Source organism: Cervus elaphus, chromosome 20 (assembly GCF_910594005.1).
Source record: "Cervus elaphus chromosome 20, mCerEla1.1, whole genome shotgun sequence".
NCBI lineage: Eukaryota > Metazoa > Chordata > Mammalia > Artiodactyla > Cervidae > Cervus > Cervus elaphus.
In genome coordinates this window covers 46,551,337-46,559,121 of record NC_057834.1, presented here as the reverse complement: position 1 = coordinate 46,559,121, position 7,785 = coordinate 46,551,337, and the positions used below count along the sequence as shown (strand labels likewise).

Here is a 7,785-nt window from a genome sequence, read left to right as displayed (position 1 = left end):
ACGCAATCAGTTGGAGCCACTGGAGCCATTGTTTCCCATCTCTCAGGGATCACTCCCTGTCCTTCTTCACCTGATACCAAGTCTCCTGAAAATCTCTGTTTAATGTCCCCAGTCTGACTTTGTGGTTTCAGCAGTTCAGTAAACTTAGTTTCTATTAATTGTATATGGGTGTGGGGACCCTCTGAACTCAAGTTGTGAAATAACCATTAAGATTCTAAAAGAGTTCTACATGGTACAGAACACAGGTTCCCACTAAAATCTTTTGAGGTCTGCATTTGTCAAACAACAACTAAAGACTTCACACAAAGTGTCACGACTAGCAAACATCTTGCAAAGAAATCAGACATCATTGAGTGAGTGAACAACGACTGCAAGTATCTCAGTAGAAGTTTTGTCTGAGGTGTCTCAAAAGTAATCACACCCCTTCATTCAATTTCTTAAAGATTGGCTGACCTGCCTCTTGAGAAACCTGTATGCAGGTCAGGAAGCAACAGTTAGAACTGGACATGGAACAGATTGGTTCCAAATAGGAAAAGGAGGACATCAAAGCGGTATACTGTCACCCTGCTTATTTAACTTATATGCAGAGTACATCATGAGAAACGCTGGACTTGATGAAGCACAAGCTAGAATCAAGATTGCAGGGAGAAATATCAATAACCTCAGATATGCAGATGACACCACCCTTATGGCACAAAGTGAAGAACTAAAAATTCTCTTGATAAAAGTGAAAGAGGAGAGTGAAAAAGTTGGCTTAAAACTCAACACTCAGAAAACTAAGATCATGGCATTCAGTGCCATCACTTCATGGCAAATAGATGGGGAAACAGTGGAAACAGTGGCTATTTCTCTGGGTTCCAAAATCACTGCAGATGGTGATTGCAGCCATGAAATAAAAAGACACTTACTCCTTGGAAGGAAAGTTATGACCAACCTAGATAGCATATTAAACAGCAGAGACATTACTTTGCCAGCAAAGGTCTGTCTAGTCAAGGCTATGGTTTTTCCAGTGGTCATGTATGGATGTGAGAGGTGGACTATAAAGAAAGCTGAGTGCTGAAGAATTGATGATTTTGAAATGTGGTGTTGGAGAGACTCTTGAGGGTCCCTTGGACTGCAAGGAGATCCAACGAGTTCATCCTAAAGAAGATCAGTTCATGGTGTTTATTGGAAGAACCAGTATTGAAGCTGAAACTGCAGTCCTTGGGCCACGTGATGCGAGGAGACCCGAGTGTGATTTCCAGGTTAAGAAGATTCCCTGGGGAAAAAAATAGTGACCCACTCAAGTATTTTTGCCTTGAAAAAATCTCACAGAGAAGCCTGGCAAACTACACTCCGTGGGAACCGCAAAAGTCAGATACAACTGAATAACTAAATCACTGCCAAGGAAACATGGATTAAGTCTGCAGTTATTACTTAGTTATTAGGGGAAAGCGCACACGCAGTCCCCCACTACCATAAATTATACAGTCGAGTTTCCCCTATTTGAGGAAATCGCAGAGGTCAACACACCCGGAATGCAATGGGTGAGACTCGCCCTGGGAGAACCACATTCTTGATCATGGTATCTCCTCTGCCAGGTAAGTATGAGTTGACCTTCCCCCTGCCCCCCGCACAGCCTTAGACACGTTCACTGTACACACACGCTGACTTTGCCGTTTCCCCGCAGTTCTTCCACTATCCTCCGCACCCTCTCCTTTCCCACACCCCTCAGTCCCTCCAAATAACTCTTCTAAAAAAACATATCCAACAAAATCTCATGAAAATTTCCGTAACGAGTGAAGTGGCTCGCTAGGAACAGGACCACTTCGCTGCAAGATTTACATAAACCAACCCCATTCGGGACCTCTAAGGCGGCTCCTCTTCTTCAACCCAACCCACCCCTGTGGAGATGACCAATGGCGAGTCCCCTGTGACGGGAAGTGACGTCATGACTTCATCAACGTTAGCAATGGACATACTTACAACGATAGAAAAGACCTGGGGCGTCTTTGGTGGCTCAGGCGGTAAAGCGTCAGTTTACAATCCGGGAAACCCGGGTTCGATTCCTAGGTCGCGAGGGTCCCCTGAAGAAATGGCTAACCCACTCCAATACTCTTGTCTGAAAAAAATCCATAGACGGCGGATCCTGGTAGGCTACAATCTATGGGCTTGCAAAAAGTCCAACACGACTCAGCAATATAACCTTCACTGTTTAAATGAGACATACATGGGTTTTTTTATTTCTTTGCACTTTAAAATTTTTATTTTTTATTTGGGTATAGCCAGTTAACAATGTTGTGGTAGTTTCAGGTGAATAGCGAAGGGATTCAGCCATACACATACATGGAGATCCGGACGGATTTTGCCAGCCTCCTCGGAGTCTGACCCTTCGGGCTGGATTGCACGCCGACGAGAGAAATTTAGGGATCGTGTGTTACACTGATGCAAAAGTTTTTAAGTAATAAATAAGTTGTAAAAACATGTCAGGAAGCAACAGTTAGAACTGGACATGGAACAACAGACTGGCTCCAAATAGGAAAAGGAATACATCAAGGCTGTCTATTGTCACCCTGCTTATTTAACTTATATGCAGAGTACATCATGAGAAACGCTGGACTTGATGAAGCACAAGCTAGACTCAAGATTGCCGGGAGAAATATCAATAACCTCAGATATGCAGATGACACCACCCTTATGGCAGAAAGTGAAGAACTAAAAATTCTCTTCATGAAAGTGAAAGAGGAGAGTGAAAAAGTTGGCTTAAAGCTCAACATTCAGAAAACTACGATCATGGCATTCGATCCCATCACTTCACGGGAAATAGATGGGGAAATAGTGGAAACAGTGTCAGACTTTATTTTTTGGGGCTGCAAAATCACTGCAGATGGTGACTGCAGCCATGAAATTAAAAGACACTTAATCCTTGGAAGGAAAGTTATGACCAACCTAGATAACATATTAAATAGCAGAGACATTACTTTGCCAACAAAGGTCCGTCTAGTCAAGGCTATGGTTTTTCCAGTGGTAATGTATGGGTGTCAGAGTTGGACTGTGAAGAAGGCTGAGCACCAAAGAATTGATGCTTTTGAACTGTGGTTTTGGAGAAGACTCTTGAGAGTCCCTTGGACTGCAAGGAGATCCAACCAGTCCATCCTAAGGGAGATCAGTCCTGGGTGTTCATTGGAAGGACTGATGTTGAAGCTGACACTCCAGTATTTTGGCCACCTCATGCCAAGAGTTGACTCATTGGAAAAGACTCTGATGCTGGGAGGGATTGGGGGCAGGAGGAGAAGGGGACAACAGAGGATGAGATGGCTAGATGGCATCACCAACTCTATGGACATGAGTTTGAGTAAATTCCGGGAGTGGGTGATGGACAGGGAGGCCTGGCGTGCTGCAATTCATGGGGTCACAAAAAGTCGGACATGACTGAGAGACTGAACTGAACTGAACTGAAAACAGTGAATAGAAATACAGAGACAAAATAAAAGCATATGTATATTTCATGTGTGTAAACATACGGATTTCGGGTTACATCTCAAAGTGCTACTCGGTGGACTTGTTTTCTGTGCAGATTCTTCCTGTTTCATTCTGAGGATATCCCAAGGACCATGCTTTTCCTTTGCTTACCATACAGAATACAAGAAATGAGGACTCTGAAATAGAAACTGATGACTAAAATAAGGGCAAGAAAGATGACGTGAGAGAGTGAGGTTTGCTTGGAGAGTGAGGTTTGTCTATTTGTTTTCTCTTACTGCAGAAGACTGGGTTAGACCTGAGGGCAGAGAAGTGGGAGGCTGGAGAAGACAGCCAACTTGTGTTTTCCGACCAGAGAGCACGGGGAAATGGAGTAACTTGATCCTTGAGGTGCCTTTGGTTTAAGGGGGAAGGTGACTTCTGGAAAATCTTGGAGCGAACAGCAAAGGAACTCAGCATGCAGTTAACTTCCACGAAGAATCTTGCTTTCTGCCTCCCTTCCCCCGCCCCGCCCCATTTCTATCTCTGCAATATCAGAAATAGATTCTGGCTCTTTTCATGTGAGATAAACTTAAATCCAGGGCTAGTAATACCTTAGAGAATCTCCAGAAAACTGGAGAATTAATTTATACAAACTGGGAGGAAGAAAAAAGGCTGATGAAAGCCAGCACACAAACCAAATGGAAAGGAAACTGGTGCCTTCTGCTCAGTGACAAACCCTCTAACTGCACAGCTGACCCTGTTGGGCCTGGGCACTAGACACCACCCGTGGTTCCATGAATTCTGCTGCACCTGGTTGGTGTTCAACTAAAGATCTTGTCGTGGGGGGATTCTTCTGTTGTAGTGGCCAGAAAGAATTATCCCAGGGCCCACTCCTGTGTCTCTCACCTCCTATTAAATGCTGGAGTATTTGTAACTTGTAGGGAGTGGCCAGTTCCTGGTAATAGATCCACATCTTAGCCCCTCAGAAAACTAAGTGTGTGATCCTTAGAAGTTGCAGAATATGGAAAATTCCTCATCAAGGGAAAGGGGGGTTCAGATAGTAGTTGATCAAGATATAACAAAGGACAGCCCTGCAGCTAGCCCAGTGAAGAACATTATAAATTCAGTGCCCCATTTGACACAGTGCAACCCTGTGTCAAATAGACCAGGCATGCACAACCCTGTCTTGGAGCATACTAGGCGTTTATCCCTGAGTGCAAGCGAGGTTTCAGCCTCTTATATGGGGATGGTTGTACCTCATCCAGTATTATTTACATTTTCTTCACTGAGAATTAAATAGCTTGAAAGTTCCCATTTCTGGGGATAGAGTAATTGGTCTAAAGGTATGGTAACAGATTCCCACCATAAGTGGTTTTAAATATTCTTTATTCACCGAGGTCCACTGTAGGAGTTTCCTATTGCTACTGTTACATGTCACTACATATTTAGTGCCTTAAAACAACACACATTTCTTATCTTATGATTCTGGAGGTCAGAAGTTCAAGATGCATCTCCCTGGGCTAAAATCAATGTGACAGTTGTGTTGTGGTGGTTCTTGGAGATGCTAGGGGAGAATCCGTTTACCTTGTCCAGCCTCTAGAAGATGCCCAGATTCTACTCTCATGGGCTGCTAGTTACAACTGATCAAGTTATTCTCACAACACATTATTCTGACACCAACTCTCTTTCCTCCCTCTATATGACCTTTGTGATTCCATGCAGTGCCCATCTCAAGATCTTTAATTTAATCACACTGCAAAGTCTCTTTTGCCATGTCAAGTAACATAATCACAGATTCCAGGTACTCAGATGTGGACATCTTTGGGGAAGCATTAGCCTGCCACCGCAGCCAGAATCCTCAGTGACCACATTTCTGCTCCCTTCTGAAACTCATCCAGGTGAAAGCAAGTCAATCCACGGCTTCTTAGAATCAGCCAGTCAACAGCTGTGCCCTGAGCTCAGGCAGTAGAGTCAGAGAGAGAGAGAGAGAAGGAGAAAGTCTATGGGGAGATGAATCTGAGTAGCCAGTGCCTGGGACGTTCCTAGGGACTAGAGCTGAGAGCTGCAAATGCCTTCATGGGGGGAGAAGGCTGGGGAGGGTGTTAGGAACTGAATGTATATCACCACCACCAGCACCCACCACCACCTAATTCATATGTTGACCCCTAATCCCTGTGGGGCTGTATTTGGAGAAAGCATTTTGAGGAAGATGTTGTTCAGTCATGTCCACCTCTTTGCAACCGCTGTGGCCTTCAGCATGCCAGGCTTCCCTGTCCTTCACATCTGGAGATTGCTCAAACTCGTGTCCGTTGAGTCGGTGATGCCATCCAACCATCTTGTCTTCTGTTGTCCCCTTCTCCTCCTGCCTTCTATCGTTAAGGAAGTAATTAAGGTGGCTCAGAATGTAAAGCGTCTGCCTACAATGCGGGAATCTGGGTTTGATTCCTGGGCCGGGAGGATCCCCTAGAGAAGGAAATGGCAACCCACTCCAGTACTCTTGCCTGGAAAATCCCATAGCCGGAGGATCCTGGTAGGCTACAGTCCATGGGCTTGCAAAGAGTCAGACAGGACTCAAGGATATAACTTTCACTTGCATAAGCTTAAATGAGGCCATAGCCTTGGGGTCCTGATCTGATAGGATTAGTGTCCTTGTGAGAAAAGAAACCAGAGAGCTTGGGCTCCTGCCCTACCCCAGCTCAACCACAGAGAAGAAGCCCGGAGAGGACCCAGTGAGAAATCTGCTCTAACATTTGCAAGCCAGGAAGAGTGTTTGCATCATCAATTGAATTGACATGACATGACATGAACATGACATGAGTCTTTATCTTGGACAACCATCCTCCAGAATGTGTGAAAACAGACTGATAGGTAAGCCACCCAATCTATGGTAATTTTGTATGGTTTGCCTGAGCTGACTAATACAGGAGGTTGCTTAACCATTGGCCTGAGAATCTTCTCCTACCTGGCCTTTGTGGGATCTGCCCCAATTTTGTTCATTTCCTGTAATTAGTACTCACAGCCTGCTTTCCCTTATTAAGGCTTATCTGTGACTTTAGAATGAGAATTGATCACCTGGTTTAGGGTTTTATAGTATAAGGTATTCCATGTAACAATAACCTGCACAAAGGAGTTGGTGTTTTGGTTTGGTTTTTTTTTTTGTAAACAGTTTTTGCATCTTCCCAAATATCAACCTGGCATGTTTTGAACAGCCAGATTGAGATTTTTGCAGAGTGACCCCATGAGAACATGTGGCCTGCATTTCCTCTTCTCCTGGGAGATTTCTGTGGTTTGGACTCTCCAGAGCCACAGACTAGGGTTTGGGTGCTGGTGAGGAATCTGTGGCTAGCTCTAAGGAGACCTAGGCAAAAAAGAAAAAATCCCTAGAATCAGAGCATGGAAGGGGGCTGGAGGGGGATGTGATAAGAGGCTGCTCTTATGGGAACCAAGGGGGTTGGAGGATGAAAGAGGTGGTTGGGCATGTGTACCTGTCCACCATGAGGTCAGGAGAAGTTCAAGAGAGAGCAGCTGCTAATCTGGGACCAGGACTAGAACTTTCTTTGCCATTCAGGCTCTGGTCATCTTCCTCCTTACTCTGCCTCTGTTTTCCCCTCCTCCTCCTTTAGATTTGACAAGGAAACATATTATCCGTTAAAGCCTTCAGAAGGTAAGACAGTCCTGTTGACATTTTGATTTTAGTCTAATGAGAACTTTGTTGGCCTCCAACAAAATTGAAGATAATAAAAGTGTGTTCTTTTAAGGTAATAAAAGTGTGTTCTTTTAAGAGGCTAAACTCATGGTCACTTATTACAGCAGACATAGAACATCAGTTCAATGTGTCTATTACATTCACTTTAGAAGTTATAAGATGGGGGACATAATGAACCCTGTATGGACCTGCAGGTTGTCTACTGACAGGTCAAGCAATATTGGTACTTCTTTGAAGCATTTCATTAAGTGTCTTTTTTCCTTTCTGTTTTTTTCCCCTCAAGGACTCTCACCCTATTTCCTGCACAGTTGTCGCCAACGTGGTTCTCATTTACAGCAAATTGGAAGACATTGGTGATGACACAGGTTGATTTCATTTGTTTTAGAATGGATTCTAACATGTAGAGGGAAATAATATAATTTATGAAAAGTTAAATATTGTAGAATACTCCATCTTAAAGATACACTTTTTTGCAACTATTTTTTTAAAATTAGGGTGAAGCACTACCTTTCAAAGGGTGAAACACAAAATAGCTTTTAGGAATTTTCCCCAAAAGTAATTTGTGATTTGATCCTGACCAGGTCTGAAATTTACATGATTCATATGCTGTTGTTTTTGTAAAATCTTTGTCCACAAAA

At 43.7% G+C, this 7,785-nt stretch overlaps 1 non-coding gene across 1 annotated transcript; it reads right to left on the bottom strand.

Moving 5' to 3' along the window:
* Positions 1–1,424: 1,424 nt before the first annotated feature.
* On the bottom strand, positions 1,425–1,588 carry LOC122678641. Its single transcript, XR_006336288.1, has one exon. It is a non-coding gene; the product is annotated as a U1 spliceosomal RNA (small nuclear RNA).
* Positions 1,589–7,785: the final 6,197 nt, after the last annotated feature.